The sequence below is a fragment of the Pristiophorus japonicus genome, chromosome 6 (assembly GCF_044704955.1).
Source record: "Pristiophorus japonicus isolate sPriJap1 chromosome 6, sPriJap1.hap1, whole genome shotgun sequence".
Lineage (NCBI taxonomy): Eukaryota > Metazoa > Chordata > Chondrichthyes > Pristiophoridae > Pristiophorus > Pristiophorus japonicus.
The window spans coordinates 252,700,138-252,717,764 of record NC_091982.1 but is presented as its reverse complement, the minus strand read 5'-3'; the positions used below and the strand labels follow the sequence as shown (position 1 = coordinate 252,717,764).

Genomic DNA, 17,627 nt, shown 5'->3' with positions numbered 1-17,627 from the left:
GGGAATGCTAAATACCTTTAGATTGTTTCCACTCAGCTGATTGCACAGACACTGTAACAAAGCGTTTCCTCTGCTTATCTTCTCACTTCCTGCTGGCTACCTCTCCCTGTCTCAGACTGGCCCTGACTGACAGTGTCTCCCCCAGAGATGTGTGAAGTATTGCACCACTTGGTACACAAAATCATCCCGCCAATTCATGTCAAATCAGCTACATCTCCTCCCATTGAAGGTCATCGATAAGAATTACTCCGTATCAGCTTGGCTTGGTAGTAGCATTCACGCCTCTGAGCGAGAAGGTCGTTGGTTCACATTCCATTCCACAAACTTGAGCACAGAACAACAACTTGCATTTATATAGCGCCTTTAACATAGTAAAACGTCCCAAGGTGCTTCACAGGAGCATTATGAGACCAAAGATTTGACACCGAGTCGCACGAGGAGAAATTAGGGCAGGTGAAGCTTGATCAAAGAGGTAGGTTTGGAGGAGCGTCTTAAAGGAGGAAAGAGAGGTAGAGAGGCGGAGAGGTTTAGGCAGGGAGTTCCAGAGCTTGGGGCCCAGGCAACAGAAAGCACGGCCACCAATGGTTGAGCGATTATAATCAGGGATGCTCAAGAGGGTAGAATTAGAGGAGTGCATAGATCTCAGGGGGTTGTGGGGCTGGAGGAAATTACAGAGATAGGGAGGGGCGAGGGCCATGGAGGGATTTGAAAATAAGAATGAGAATTTTGAAATAGAGGTATTGCTTAACCGGAAGCCAATGTAGGTCAGCGAGCACGGGGGCGATGGCTGAACAGGACTTGGTGCGAGTTAGGACACGGGCTGCCGAGTTTTGGATCACCTGAAGTTTAAGTAGGGTAGAATTTTGGCGGCCAGTCAGGAGTGCGTTGGAATATTTACGACTAGAGATAACAAAGGCATGGTTTAAGGTTTCAGCAGCAGATGAGCTGAGGCAGGGGCAGAGACGGGCGATGTTAGGGAGGTGGAAATACACAGTCTTAGTTATGCTGCGGATATGTGGTGGGAAGCTCATTTCAGGGTGGTTCAACCTCTGGGAAGAGGGATGGAGTCAGTGTCTCGGGAACGCAGTTTTGTGGCGGAGACCGAAAACAATGGCTTCAGTCTTCCCAATATTTAATTGGAGAAAATTTCTGCTGATCCAGAACTGGATGTGGGACAAGCAGTCTGACAATTTAGAGACCTTGGAGGGGTCGAGAGAAGTGATGGTGAGGTAGAGCTGGATGCCGTCAGCGTACATGTGGAAACTGACGCTGTGATTTCGGATGATGTCACCAAGGGGCAGTATGTAAATGAGAACTAGGAGGAGGCAAGGATAGATCCTTGGGGGACACCAGAGGTAACGATGCTGGAGTGGGAAGAGAAGTGTTGCAGGTGATTCTTTGGCTACAATTCGATAGATAAGAAAGCAGCCCCACCCAGCTGGACAATGGTGGAGAGGCGTTGGAGGAGGATAGAGTGGTCAACTGTGTCAAAGGCTGCAGACAGGTCGAGAAGGACGAGGAGGGATAGTTTACCTTTGTCACAGTCACAAAGGATGTCATTTGTGACTTTGATGAGAGCCGTTTCGGTACTGTTGCAGAGGAGGGGCGATGACGGCAGGTTTGAGGGAGAGGGGAACAGTACCTGAGGAGAGAGAACCGTTAACAATGTCAGCTAACATGGGTACCTGCCCTGGTAGTATTAGATGGGACAATGTAGAGGGAGCTTTACTCTATATCTAATCCGTGCTATCCCTGCACTGGGAGTGTTTGATGGGACAGTGTAGAGGGAGCTTTACTCTGTATCTAAGCCATGCTGTACCTGCACTGGGAGTGTTTGATGGGGCAGTGTAGAGGGAACTTTACTCTGTATCTAACCCCGTGCTGTACCTGCACTGGGAGTATTTGATGGGGCAGTGTAGAGGGAGCTTTACTCTGTATCTAACCCCGTGCTGTACCTGCCCTGGGAGTGTTTGATGGGGCAGTGTAGAGGGAGCTTTACTCTGTATCTAACCACGTGCTGTACCTGCCCTGGGAGTGTTTGATGGGGCAGTGTAGAGGGAGCTTTACTCTGTATCTAACCCTGTGCTGTACCTGCCCTGGGAGTGTTTGATGGGGCAGTGTAGAGGGAGCTTTACTCTGTATCTAACCCTGTGCTGTACCTGCCCTGGGAGTGTTTGATGGGGCAGTGTAGAGGGAGCTTTACTCTGTATCTAACCCTGTGCTGTACCTGCCCTGGGAGTGTTTGATGGGGCAGTGTAGAGGGAGCTTTACTCTGTATCTAACCCCGTGCTGTACTTGGCCTCAATGTTCTCGTTGAGCTGTGTGACCAAACAGTGGTCTGGAGGTTCCTCACAGGCCGCTCAACATCGTTACCATGGAAACACCGCGTATGTCTGAAAACGGGAATTTGCAATGCAGCCTGTGAAAGGGGCCGCACATGCAAAATAAATGAGAGGGAGCATTGCTGACCCTGGGTGAGTTTGATGGTTATACTGGCTGCCTGAAAACCCCGGCACCGAGATGCACCGTCGCGAACAGAAGCGATTGCACCAATGAAAGTTTGCACAGCAGAATTTGTGATTCAAACTGAACAGATTCTTGGTGGCTGCTGCAAAATGCTACAGTTCGTTTTCCAATAATATCTTGAACAAGCCTTGGGCACCAGAAACGTAAGGATCTCAAGGTTGACAGATCTATCTGGTTCCAAACATTCACCAGGGCGTCGCCGAGGTGCAGAAAGCAGGAGGGGCCCAGGTACATTGCAGTTCTGTGGCCAGTGAGCTGTCGGTCGGGGTGGGATGGAGTGGGGAGGGGGCCGGAGTGACAGGGGTGTAATGTGGGCGGGGTGTGGGGGGCCTGGTGGAGTGGGGGTACGGAGGACGGGCGTGGGGGTGGAGTGAACACAAGAATTAGGAGCAGGAGTAGGCCATACGGCCCCTCGAGCCTGCTCCGCCATTTAATACGATCATGGCTGATCTGATCATGGACTCAGCTCCACTTCCCTGCCCGCTCCCCATAACCCTTTACTCCCTTGTCGCTCAAAAATCTGTAATTCTGCCTTCAATATATTCAATGACCCAGCCTCCACAGCTCTCTGGGGCAGAGAATTCCACAGATTTACAACCCTCTGAGAGAAGAAATTCCTCCTCATCTCAGTTTTAAATGGGCGGCCCCTTATTCTGAGACTATGTCCCCTAGTTTTAGTTTCCCCTTTGAGTGGAAATATCCTCTCTGCATCCACCTTGTCGGCCCCCTCATTATCTTGTATGTTTCGATAAAATCACCTCACGTTCTTCAGAACTTCACTGTGTATAGGCCCAACCTACTCAACCTTTCCTCAAAAGTCAACTCCTTCATCTCCAGAATCAACCTAGTGAACCTTCTCTGAACAGCCTCCAATGCAAGTATATTCCTCCTTAAATACCTAGAACCAAAACTGTACACAGTACTCCAGGTGTGGCCTCACCAGTACCCTGTACAGTTGTAGCAGGACTTCTCTGCTTTTATACTCCATCCCCCTTGCAATAAAGGACAACATTCCATTTGTCTTCCTGATTACTTGCTGTACCTGCGTACTAACTTTTTGTGTTTCATGTACAAGGACCCCCAGGTCCCTCTGCACTGCAACACTTTGCCATTTTTCTCCATTTAATTAATAATTTGCTTTTTTATTTTTTCTGCTAAAATGTATAACCTCACATTTTCCCACATTATACTCCATCTGCCAAATTTTTGCCCACTCGACGGGGGCGGCCGTGGAGAGGGTCCGGCCAGAATTCATAGAATCATCGAAGTTTACAGCACGGAAGGAGGCCATTTTGACCCATCGTGTCTGCGTTGGCCGACAAAGAGCTATCCCACTTTCCAGCTCTCGGTCCGTAGCCCTGCAGGTCACGGCACTTCAAGTGCACATCCAAGTACTTTTTAAATGTGGTGAGGGTTTCTGCCTCTACCACCCTTTCAGGCAGTGAGTTCCAGACCCCTACAACCCTCTGCATGAAAAAAATTCCCCTCAACTCCCCTCTAAACCTCCTACCAATTACTTTAAATTTCTGCCCCCTGGTTATTGACCCCCTCTACTAATAGAAATAGGCCCTTTCTAGCCACTATATATTGGCCCCTCGTAATGTTATACACCTCAATGAGGTCTCCCCTCAGCCTCCTCTGTTCCATTGAACGCAAATCCAGCCTATCCAATCGATCCTCATAGCTACGATTCTCCACTCCCGGCAACATCCTCGTAAATCTCCTCTGTACCCTCTCCAGTGCAATCACACCCTTCCTGTAATGCGGTGACCAGAACTGCACGCAGTACTCCAGCTGTGGCCTAACTAGTGTTTTATGCAGGTCAAGCATAACCTCCCTGCTCTTGTATTCCATGCCTCGGCTAATAAAGGCAGGTATTCCGTATGCCTTCTTAACCACCTTATGTAGTAGCAGCAACAGGGAGGAGGGAGGCCTTTTGTCCAGGGTTCGGAGTGGCACCTGGCACCCAGCACTGGGGCGGCGGGGGGAAGGGGGGGTGGGGAAAGGGGGCGATAGACCTTTGGCGTAAACTCTTTAATAATTTAATGCTGGTAAGCTGCCGCACTGTGCTTGTGCAGGTTGCTGTGAGCAGGCCAGAATGTGTTGTATGTTTCACTTTCCTGCCTCGTTACCCTGGCAACGCAATCTTCTTGGCGCAGATCTTGGGCTCCACCCCCAAAGCTAAAGGACAGGCTAGGCGGGGCCAAAATCAACAATTCAAACTGGGAAAGTTGGATGATTTTTCTTTTGGTGTAGTTGGGCCCCAAAAAATGGGTGTAACTCTTCAAATACGCCAAAAAAACGGATTTGGGGAAAATTGAGCCCAATATTAGGACAGCTGAAATCTCCCACTATTACTGCCCTATAGTTTTTGCAATTTTTAGAAATTTGCCGACATATTTGCTCTTCTATCTCCCTCTCACTGTTTCAGGGTCTTTAGTACACGCAGTATGATTGCCCCTTTTCTATTTTTCAGTTTCACATATGATGATCCCTCTAACATATCATCCCTCCTCACAGATGTAATATTTTCTTTAATCAATACCGCCACCCCCTCCCCCCCATTTTACCTGCTCTCTATCCCGTCTGAAAACTCTGTAACCAGGAATGTTGAGCTGCCAAACCTGCCCCTCTTTCAGCCCTGTCTTTGTAATGACTATAATGTTATACTCCCAAGTGTTTACTGTGCTCTCAGATCATCTGTCTTATTCGCTATACTCCTTGCATTGAAGTCTATACCATTTAGCACAGCCTGACCTCCTTGTTGACTACCCCTTGTTTCCTCTGTCCTTTAAATTCTACATTTTTGCTTTCCAATTCCAGCTTTACTCCCCTCCCGAGTGATCTATTCTCAGGTTCCCATCCCCCTGCCAGCTAGTTTAAACCCTCCCCAACAGCAACTCTCTTCTCAATCTTCCTCGCCGCCATGCTCCATCTCACAGTCAACAAGCTCCCCGCTGGAGTGGAACTAAACTACAGAACGAGTGGGAAGCTGTTTAACCTACTTCGCCTCCAGGCCAGGTCCAAGATCACCCCAACCTCTGTCGTTGAGCTGCAGTAGGCGGACGACGCCTGCGTCTGCGCACATTCAGAGGCTGAACTCCAGGATATAGTCAATGTATTCACTGAGGCATATGAAAGCATGGGCCTTAACGTTTAACATCCGTAAGACAAAGGTCCTCCACCAGCCTGTCCTCGCCGCACAGCACTGAGCCTCCAATCATCAAGACCCACGGCACGGCCCTGGACAACGTGGACCACCTCCCATACCTCGGGAGCCTCTTATCAACAAAAGCAGACATTGATGTGGAGATTCAACATCGCCTCCAGTGCACCAGTGCAACCTTCGGCCGCCTGAGGAAAAGAGTGTTCAAAGACCAGGCCCTCAGATCTACGACCAAACTCATGGTCGACAGGGCTGTAGTAATTCCCGCCCTCCTGTACGAATCAGAGGCATGGACCATGTACAGAAGACACCTCAAAGTCGCTGGAGATATATCGCCAACGATGTCTCCGCAAGATCCTGCAAATCCCCTGGGAGGACAGACGCACCAACATCAGTGTCCTCGACCAGGCTAACATCCCCGGTATTGAAGCACTGACCACACTCGATCAGCTTCGCTGGGCAGGCCACATAGTTCGCATGCCAGACACGAGACTCCCAAAGCAAATGCTTTATGTGGAGCTCCTTCACGACAAACGAGCCAAAGGTGGGCAGCGGAAACGTTACAAGGACACCCTCAAAGCCTCCCTGATAAAGTGCGACATCACCACTGACACCTGGGAGTCCCTGGCCGAAGACCGCCCTAGGTGGAGAAAGTGCATCTGGGAGGGCGTTGAGCTCTTTGAATTTCAACGCCGAGCGTGTGACGAGGTCAGGTGCAGGCAGCGGAAGGAGCGTGCGGCAAACCAGTCCCACCCACCCCTTCCCTTGACAAATGTCTGTCCCACCTGTGACAGGGTCTGTGGCTCTCGTATTGGACTGTTCAGCCACCAGAAAACTCACTTCAGGAGTGGAAGCAAGTCTTCCTCGATTCCGAGGGACTGCCTATGATGATGATGATGATGATGATGATGATGATGATGAGTTTAAACCCTCCCCAACAGCACCAGCAACGACCCCCCCCCCCCCTGCGAGGATATTGGTTCCCTCCCTGTTGTGATACATCCTATCCGGCTTGTACAGGTCCCACCTCCCCCAGAAACGGTCCCAATGCCTCAGGAAACTAAAGCCCTCCCTCCTGCACCATCTCTCCGGCCACGCATTCATCTGCTCTATCCTCCTATTTTCTGTACTCACTAGCACGTGGCACCGGGAGTAATCCGGAGATTACTACCTTTGAGGTCCTGCTTTTAAATCTCTCTCTCCTAGCTCCCTAAACTCTGCCTGCAGGACCTCATCCCTCTTTCTACCTAAGTCATTGGTCCCGATATGGACCACGACCTCTGGCTGTTCACCCTCTCCCCCCAGAATGCCCTGCAGCCGCTCAGTGACATCCTTGACTCTGGAACCAGGGAGGCAACATACCATCCTGGAGTCATGTCTGCGGCCGCAGAAACACCTGTCTGCTCCCCTGACGATTGAATCCCCTACCACTATAGCTCTTCCATTCTTCTTCCTCCCCCCGCCCCCCGCCCTGTGCAGCTGAGCCACCCGTGGTACCGTGGACTTGGCTCTGGCTGCACTCCCCAGAAGAACCATCGCCCTCACTGGTACTCAGAAGAGAATACCAGTTGTAGAGCGAGACTCCTGCCCTACCTGCCTAGTCCTCCTCTTGTGTCTGGTGGTCACCCACTCCCTCTCTGCCTGCACACTCTTAAGCTGCGGGGTGACCACCTCTAGAAATGTGATATCCACGTAGCTCTCAGTCTCGCGGATGCACCGCAGTGACTCCAGCCGTCGCTCAAGCTCCGAAACGCGGAGCTCGAGTTGGTGCAGCTGGAGACACCTCCTGTACATGTGGTCATCCAGCTGCATGAAGCGTCCAGGACTTCCCACATGCCGCAGGACGTACACTCCACGGGACTGCCATCCCTCCAGTTACACAGAACTCTAAGCCGCAGCAAAACACACCCAGCAACTACTGAGCAATCAGCTGATTTAATTAAGTAGTTGTTTTAGATTAGAAAAATCCGTGATCAATTTAATTGCGGCTCCTTTATTTAAAGGACTAAGAACTAACCTTTATTTAAAGACTAAGTACAGGATTGGACCTCCCTTACCCGGGACTCCCTTATCCGGCACCACCTCTCGTCCGGCATCACTCCGGCGGCCGGGGGCGCATGGGCAGAACACGGCCAACCTCCACCCCACCTTTGGGGCCCGCCGACACTCGGCCCACTGGGGCCCGCCGACACTCAGCCCACTGGGGCCCGCCGACACTCGGCCCACTGGGGCCCGCCAACACTCAGCCCACTGGGGCCCGCCGACACTCGGCCCACTGGGGCCCGCCGACACTCGGCCCACTGGGGCCCGCCGACACTCGGCCCACTGGGGCCCGCCGACACTCGGCCCACTGGGGCCCGCCGACACTCGGCCCACTGGGGCCCGCCGACACTCAGCCCACTGGGGCCCGCCGACACTCGGCCCACTGGGGCCCGCCAACACTCAGCCCACTGGGGCCCGCCGACACTCGGCCCACTGGGGCCCGCCGACACTCGGCCCACTGGGGCCCGCCGACACTCGGCCCACTGGGGCCCGCCGACACTCGGCCCACTGGGGCCCGCCGACACTCGGCCCACTGGGGCCCGCCGACACTCGGCCCACTGGGGCCCGCCGACACTCTGCCCACTGGGGCCCGCCGACACTCGGCCCACTGGGGCCCGCCGACACTCGGCCCACTGGGGCCCGCCGACACTCTGCCCACTGGGGCCCGCCGACACTCGGCCCACTGGGGCCCGCCGACACTCGGCCCACTGGGGCTCGCCGACACTCTGCCCACTGGGGCCCGCCGACACTCGGCCCACTGGGGCCCGCCGACACTCGGCCCACTGGGGCCCGCCGACACTCGGCCCACTGGGGCCCGCCGACACTCGCTGGGGCCCGCCGACACTCGGCCCACTGGGGCCCGCCGACACTCGGCCCACTGGGGCCCGCCGACACTCGGCCCACTGGGGCCCGCCGACACTCGCTGGGGCCCGCCGACACTCGGCCCACTGGGGCCCGCCGACACTCGGCCCACTGGGCCCCGCCGACACTCGACCCAGTGGGGCCCCGCCGACACTCGACCCACTGGGGCCCGCCGACACTCGACCCACTGGGGCCCGCCGACACTCGACCCAGTGGGGCCCCGCCGACACTCGACCCACTGGGGCCCGCCGACACTCGACCCACTGGGGCCCGCCGACACTCGACCCAGTGGGGCCCCGCCGACACTCGACCCACTGGGGCCCGCCGACACTCGACCCAGTGGGGCCCCGCCGACACTCGACCCAGTGGGGCCCCGCCGACACTCGACCCACTGGGGCCCGCCGACACTCTGCCCACTGGGGCCCGCCGACACTCGGCCCACTGGGGCCCCGCCCGCCGACACTCGGCCCACTGGGGCCCGCCGACACTCTGCCCACTGGGGCCCGCCGACACTCGACCCAGTGGGGCCCCGCCGACACTCGACCCAGTGGGGCCCCGCCGACACTCTGCCCACTGGGGCCCGCCGACACTCGGCCCACTGGGGCCCCGCCGACACTCGACCCAGTGGGGCCCCGCCGACACTCGGCCCACTGGGGCCCGCCGACACTCTGCCCACTGGGGCCCGCCGACACTCGGCCCACTGGGGCCCGCCGACACTCACTGGGGCCCGCCGACACTCGGCCCACTGGGGCCCGCCGACACTCGCTGGGGCCCGCCGACACTCCGCCCACTGGGGCCCGCCGACACTCGGCCCACTGGGGCCCGCCGACACTCGGCCCACTGGGGCCCGCCGACACTCGCTGGGGCCCGCCGACACTCAGCCCACTGGGGCCCGCCGACACTCGGTCCACTGGGGCCCGCCGACACTCGGCCCACTGGGGCCCGCCGACACTCGGCCCACTGGGGCCCGCCGACACTCGGTCCACTGGGGCCCGCCGACACTCGGCCCACTGGGGCCCGCCGACACTCGCTGGGGCCCGCCGACACTCAGCCCACTGGGGCCCGCCGACACTCGGTCCACTGGGGCCCGCCGACACTCGGCCCACTGGGGCCCGCCGACACTCGGCCCACTGGGGCCCGCCGACACTCGGCCCACTGGGGCCCGCCGACACTCGGCCCACTGGGGCCCGCCGACACTCACTGGGGCCCGCCGACACTCGGCCCACTGGGGCCCGCCGACACTCGCTGGGGCCCGCCGACACTCCGCCCACTGGGGCCCGCCGACACTCGGCCCACTGGGGCCCGCCGACACTCGGCCCACTGGGGCCCGCCGACACTCGCTGGGGCCCGCCGACACTCAGCCCACTGGGGCCCGCCGACACTCGGTCCACTGGGGCCCGCCGACACTCGGCCCACTGGGGCCCGCCGACACTCGGCCCACTGGGGCCCGCCGACACTCGGTCCACTGGGGCCCGCCGACACTCGGCCCACTGGGGCCCGCCGACACTCGGCCCACTGGGGCCCGCCGACACTCGCTGGGGCCCGCCGACACTCAGCCCACTGGGGCCCGCCGACACTCGGTCCACTGGGGCCCGCCGACACTCGGCCCACTGGGGCCCGCCGACACTCGGCCCACTGGGGCCCGCCGACACTCGGCCCACTGGGGCCCGCCGACACTCGGCCCACTGGGGCCCGCCGACACTCGGCCCACTGGGGCCCGCCGACACTCAGCCCACTGGGGCCCGCCGACACTCGCTGGGGCCCGCCGACACTCAGCCCACTGGGGCCTGCCGACACTCGCTGGGGCCCGCCGACACTCAGCCCACTGGGGCCTGCCGACACTCGCTGGGGCTGTGTCAACACCCACTGGGGCCCGCCGACACTCGGCCCACTGGGGCCCGCCGACACTCGGCCCACTGGGGCCCGCCGACACTCGGCCCACTGGGGCCCGCCGACACTCGGCCCACTGGGGCCCGCCGACACTCGGCCCACTGGGGCCCGCCGACACTCGGCCCACTGGGGCCCGCCGACACTCAGCCCACTGGGGCCCGCCGACACTCGGCCCACTGGGGCCCGCCGACACTCGACCCAGTGGGGCCCGCCGACACTCGACCCAGTGGGGCCCCGCCGACACTCGACCCACTGGGGCCCGCCGACACTCGGCCCACTGGGGCCTGCCGACACTCGCTGGGGCTGTGTCAACACCCACTGGGGCCCGCCGACACTCGCTGGGGCTGTGTCAACACCCACTGGGGCCCGCCGACACTCGGCCCACTGGGGCCCGCCGACACTTCGGGCCCGCTCGGTGTGCCGACCTCTTCCCCCCCCGCCCCAACCTCGGGCCGCTGACCTCCCCTCATCCGGCAAAACCCCTTGTTCGACACAGGCCAGGTCCTGAGGGTGCCGGATAGGGAGGTGCAACCTGTACCAACTTAAACCACTCGCCCACTACTCACCAATCGGCTACTTCCCTTGTGCCGACGTCGCCTTTACACTTTACCGTCCCTTTCGAATTCCTACTCCAGATTGCTATCCCGTGATTCCTGTGGGAATGTGAAATTGTCCAGTGCATCTCACCTCAATATTCACACACTGGACACTTTTCAAGTACTGATCCCAATATCGTTGCAGACTGTCACTGGCAGAAGTTAGCAGATATCGGTGTTAAACAGCACTGCAGGTGACGAGAAGTCCAGAGACAGTGCAACAAACCAGGTCTGAGAAATATCTTGGCAACTCTTGCAGGTGAAGAGAGAAATGCTTTTTGGAAAGAAACACACATTCAGAAAATAGCATATTGTATTTGTAAATAAGGATTAATTTACTCCCATTAATATCTCACTGTGCAAAAAACTAGATCGACTGCAGCAAAAAACTAGATCGACTGCATTGCTAAAGCGCCTGTCACCACATCCCAAAGTGCTTCACAGCTCAATAAGTACATTTGAAGTGCAGTCGCTGTCATAATGTAGGAAATACAGCAGCCAGTTTGCACACAGCAAGCTCCCACAAACGGTAATGTGATGATGACCCAGATAAACTGTTTCAGTGATGTTGATTGAGGGATAAATATTGGCCCCGGGGATAACTCCCCTGCTCTTCTTCAATATAGTGCATTGGATCTTTTACACCCACCTGAGAGGACAGAAGAGGCCTCAGTTTAATGTCTCATCCGGAAAATAGACCACTGACACTGCAGCACTCCCTCAGTACTGCCCCTCCAACAGTACAGCCCCTCTGACAGTGCATTGCTCCCTCTGTATGCCCATCCGACAGTGCAGCACTCCCTCAGTACCGCCCCTCCGACAGTGCATCGCTCCCTCAGTACCGCCCCTCCGACAGTGCGGCGCTCCCTGTGTATCGCCCCTCCGACAGTGCATTGCTCCCTCAGTACCGCCCCTCCGACAGTGCATTGCTCCCTCAGTACTGCCCATCTGACAGTGCATCACTCTCGCAGTACTGCCCCTCCGACAGTGCGGCGCTCGCTCAGTACTGCTCCTCCGACAGTGCAGCACTCCCTCAGTACCGCCCCTCCGACAGTGCGGCGCTCCCTGTGTATCGCCCCTCCGACAGTGCATTGCTCCCTCAGTACCGCCCCTCCGACAGTGCGGCGCTCCCTGTGTATTGCCCCTCCAACAGAACTGCCCCTCCGTCAGTGCAGCACTCCCTCAGTACTGGAATGCAAGCCTGGATTATGAGGTCAAGTCTCTGGAGTGGAACTATTGTGGAAAAACGACCAAACTTCCAGCACACAAGTTTTTTTTTAATACAGATTCCTTGAAAGATCTGAGTGTTGCTTTGGGATTTTCGCAGCCTCTGTTTATATTGCAGATAAAACAAACGCAGAATACTGCGGATGCTGGAACTCTGAAAAAAAGACAGAAAATGCTGGAAACACTGAGCGGCTCAGGCAGTGTCTGTGGAGAGAGAAACAGAGTTAATGTTTCTGGTCGATGGCAGTTGCTCAGAACTGTTCTGTAACCTCACCAACAGGTTTCCAAGGAACCCTTTGTGCAGAGGATGTACCAACATAAGCTGGCACAACTGCACTGAGTGTGTGAAGAGCTGTTGTGGAACCGGAGAGGCAGGTTTGCCGAGCCCAGCGTTCAGTTACCAGCTCCATGCCAGTCTCGGCATGTGTAATGTTCGATGCGCCACTCATTTAAATGTTGTGTGTGATACGTGTAAAGTATTCAAGCCTGACTTTCAACCCGAGTTTTGAGCATTCCAATGAGCTTGGACTGCAAGACATTCGCTCAGGTTATTAGTGACGGCTTCAAAGGGAGAATATTCACAGCAGCAATTCGGTATGCTGGCCTTTATTAGCTGAGGCATGGAATACAAGAGCAGGGAGGTTATGCTTGAACTGTATAAAATACTAGTTAGGCCACAGCTGGAGTACTGCGTGCAGTTCTGGTCACCACATTACAGGAAATATGTGATTGCACTGGAGAGGGTAAAGAGGAGATTTATGAGGATGTTGCCTGGACTGGAGAATTTTCGCGATGAGGAAAGATTGGATAGGCTGGGTGTGTTTTCTTTGGAACAGAGGAGGCTGAGGGGTGACCTTATTGAACTGTATAAAATTATGCGGGACCTGGATAGAGCGGATAGGACAGACCTGGTCAACAACCAGGTTTGATAGAGTAGCTGGGGCGAAACTGCTTCCAGTGGCAGGAGGGTCGGTAACCAGAGGACACAGATTTAAGGTGATTGGCAAAAGCACCAGAGAGAGGAAGAGACATTGTTTTCTGCAGCGGGTTGTGATCTGGAATGCGCTGGCTGAAAGGGCAGTGGGAGCAGATTCAATGGTAACTTTGAAAGGAGAATTGGGTAAATACATTGAAGAAAAGCTTGCACAGGTAGGGGGGGATTGGGACTAATCGATGGCTCGATCAAAGAGCCAGTACAGACACGATGGGCCGAAAGGCCTCCTGTGCTGCATCACTCTATGGCACACACAGGCGTTGCTGCCACTTCCTGACGTGCTTTGTCTTGTTTACACCCTGAGCTCAAGCGGATACATTGAGGGCAGGAACTAGGACTTGGCAACTCCTCCCAGGGACTGAGAGTGGCAGCAAACCCAGGAACAGAGCCCCGGACAGTCTGTCCGTCAGCTACCCACCGGTGTAATACAGTGACAGACCTGTACCCACCAGTACTGTACCCCAGTGTTATACAGTGACAGACCTGTACCCACCAGTACTGTACCCCAGTGTTATACAGTGACAGACCTGTACCCACCAGTACTGTACCCCAGTGTTATACAGTGACAGATATGTACCCACCCGTACTGTACCCCAGTGTTATACAGTGACAGACCTGTACCCACCAGTACTGTATCCCAGTGTTATACAGTGACAGACCTGTACCCACCAGTACTGTACCCCAGTGTTATACAGTGAGCGACCTGTACCCACCAGTACTGTACCGCAGTGTTATACAGTGACAGACCTGTACTCACCAGTACTGTACCCCAGTGTTATACAGTGACAGACCTGTACCCACCAGTACTGTACCCCAGTGTAATACAGTTACAAACCTGTACCCACCAGTACTGTACCGCAGTGTTATACAGTGACAGACCTGTACCCACCAGTACTGTACCCCAGTGTTATACAGTGACAGACCTGTACCCACCAGTACTGTACCCCAGTGTAATACAGTTACAAACCTGTACCCACCAGTACTGTACCCCAGTGTTATACAGTGACAGACCTGTACCCACCACTCCTGTACCCCAGTGTTATACAGTGACAGACCTGTACCTACCAGTACTGTACTCCAGTGTTATACAGTGACAGACCTGTACTCACCAGTACTGTACCCCAGTGTTATACAGTGACAGACCTGTACCCACCAGTACTGTACCCCAGTGTTATACAGTGACAGACCTGTACCCACCAGTACTGTATCCCAGTGTTATACAGTGACAGACCTGTACCCACCAGTACTGTACCCCAGTGTTATACAGTGAGCGACCTGTACCCACCAGTACTGTACCGCAGTGTTATACAGTGACAGACCTGTACTCACCAGTACTGTACCCCAGTGTTATACAGTGACAGACCTGTACCCACCAGTACTGTACCCCAGTGTAATACAGTTACAAACCTGTACCCACCAGTACTGTACCCCAGTGTTATACAGTGACAGACCTGTACCCACCAGTACTGTATCCCAGTGTTATACAGTGACAGACCTGTACCCACCAGTACTGTACCCCAGTGTTATACAGTGAGCGACCTGTACCCACCAGTACTGTACCGCAGTGTTATACAGTGACAGACCTGTACCCACCAGTACTGTACCCCAGTGTTATACAGTGACAGACCTGTACCCACCAGTACTGTACCCCAGTGTAATACAGTTACAAACCTGTACCCACCAGTACTGTACCCCAGTGTTATACAGTGACAGACCTGTACCCACCGCTCCTGTACCCCAGTGTTATACAGTGACAGACCTGTACCTACCAGTACTGTACTCCAGTGTTATACAGTGACAGACCTGTACTCACCAGTACTGTACCCCAGTGTTATACAGTGACAGACCTGTACCCACCAGTACTGTACCCCAGTGTTATACAGTGACAGACCTGTACTCACCAGTACAGTACCCCAGTGTTATACAGTGACAGACCTGTACCCACCAGTACTGTACCCCAGTGTTATACAGTGACAGACCTGTACCCACCAGTACTGTACCCCAGTGTTATACAGTGACAGACCTGTACCCACCAGTACTGTACCCCAGTGTTATACAGTGACAGACCTGTACCCACCAGTACTGTACCCCAGTGTTATACAGTGACAGACCTGTACCCACCAGTACTGTACCCCAGTGTTATACAGTGAGCGACCTGTACCCACCAGTACTGTACCCCAGTGTTATACAGTGACAGATCTGTACCCACCCGTACTGTACCCCAGTGTTATACAGTGACAGACCTGTACCCACCAGTACTGTACCCCAGTGTTATACAGTGGCAGTCCTGTACCCACCAGTACTGTGCCCCAGTTTTATACAATGACAGACCTGCACCTACCAGTACTGTACGCCAGTGTTTTACAGTGACAGACCTGTACCCATCAGTACTGTGCCCCAGTGTTATACAGTAACAGACTCTGCATCCAAGAGCACTTAAGGAAGTGGCCATAGAAATAGTGGATGCATTGGTGATCATTTTCCAACAGTCTATCGACTCTGGATTCGTTCCTATGGACTGGAGGGTAGCTAATGTAACACCACTGTTTAAAAAAGAGGGAGAGAGACAACGGGTAATTATAGACCGATTAGCCTGACAACAGTAATGGGAAAAATGTTGGAATCAATTATTAAAGATGAAATAGCAGCGCATTTGGAAAGCAGTGACAGGATCGGTCCAAGTCAGCATGGATTTATGAAAGGGAAATCATACTTGACAAATCTTCTAGAATTTTTTGAGGATGTAACTAGTAGAGTGGACAAGGAGAATCAGTGGATGTGGTGTATTTGGACTTTCAAAAGGCTTTTGACAAGGTCCCACACAAGAGATTGGTGTGCAAAATCAAAGCACATGGTTTTGGGGGTCATGTACTGATGTGGATAGAGAACTGGTTGGCAGACATGGAGCAGAGAGTCGGGATAAACGGGTCCTTTTCAGAATGGCAGGCAGTGACTAGTGGAGTGCTGCAGGGCTCAGTGCTGGGACCTCAGCTCTTTACAATGATTTAGATGATGGAATTGAGTGTAATATCTCCAAGTTTACAGATGACACTAAACTGGGTGTGAACTGTGAGGAAGATGCTAAAAGGCTGCATTATGACTTGGACAGGTTAGGTGAGTGGGCAAATGCATGGCAGATGCAGTATAATGTGGATAAATGTGAGGTTATCCACTTTGGGGGCAAAAACACGAAGGCAGAATATTATCTGAATGGTGGCAGATTAGGAAAGGGGGAGGTGCAATGAGACCTGGGTGTCATAGTTCATCAGTCATTGAAAGTTGGCATGCAGGTACAGTAGGCAGTGAAGAAGGCAAATGGTATGTTGACCTTCAGAGCTAGAGGTTTTGAGTATAGGAGCAGGGAGGTCTTACTGCAGTTGTACAGGGCCTTGGTGAGGCCTCACCTGGAATATTGTGTTCAGTTTTGGTCTCCTAATCTGAGGAAGGACGTTCTTGCTATTGAGGGAATGCAGCGAAGGTTCACCAGATTGATTCCTGGGATGCGGGACTGACATATGAGGAGAGACTGGATCAACTGGCCCTTTATACACTGGAGTTTAGAAGGATGAGAGGGAATCTCATAGAAACTTATAAGATTCTGATAGGACTGGACAGCTGAGATGCAGGAAAAATGTTCCCGATGATGGAGAAGTCCAGAACGAGGGGACACAGTCTTAGGATAATGGGTGGGCCATTTAGGACTGAGATGAGGAGAAACTTCTTCACTCAGAGAGTTGTTAACTTTTAGAATTCCCTGCCGCAGAGAGTTGTTGATGCCAGTTCATTGGCTATATTCAAGAGGGAGTTAGATATGGCCCTTACGGCTAAAGGGATCAAGGGGTATGGAGAGAAAGCAGGAAAGGGGTACTGAGGGAATGATCAGCCATGATATTATTGAATGGTGGTGCAGGCTCGAAGGGCTGAATGCCCTACTCGTGCACCATTTTCTATGTTTCTATGTTTCTACCCCAGTATTATACAGTGACATAGAAACATAGAAAATAGGTACAGGAGTAGGCCATCCGGCCCTTCGAGCCTGCACCACCATTCAATAAGATCATGGTTGATCATTCCTTCAGTACCCCGTTCCTGCTTTCTCTCCATACTCTTTGATCCCTTTAGCCACAAGGGCCATATCTAACTCCCTCTTGAATATATCCAATGAACTGGCATCAACAACTCTCTGCGGTAGGGAATTCCACAGGTTAACAACTCTCTGAGTGAAGAAGTTCCTCCTCATCTCAGTCCTAAATGGCTTACCCGTTATCCTTAGACTGTGTCCACTGGTTCCAGACTTCCCCAACATCGGGAACATTCTTCCTGC

General features: G+C 54.6%; 1 protein-coding gene across 6 annotated transcripts in view; it reads left to right on the top strand.

Annotated features, from left to right (window-relative positions):
* Positions 1-17,627, top strand: part of lpp (LIM domain containing preferred translocation partner in lipoma) — a 487,813-nt gene that overhangs the window by 125,991 nt on the left and 344,195 nt on the right. Inside the window, exon 1 of one of the 6 annotated variants that reach the window (XM_070883833.1) lies at positions 12,663-12,684. The exons of the other annotated variants lie outside the window; for them this stretch is intronic. The gene's annotated coding sequence lies outside the window, so the exon portion shown is untranslated. Of the gene's footprint in view, positions 1-12,662; positions 12,685-17,627 lie in introns of those variants that run through there. 6 annotated transcript variants of the gene reach the window in all.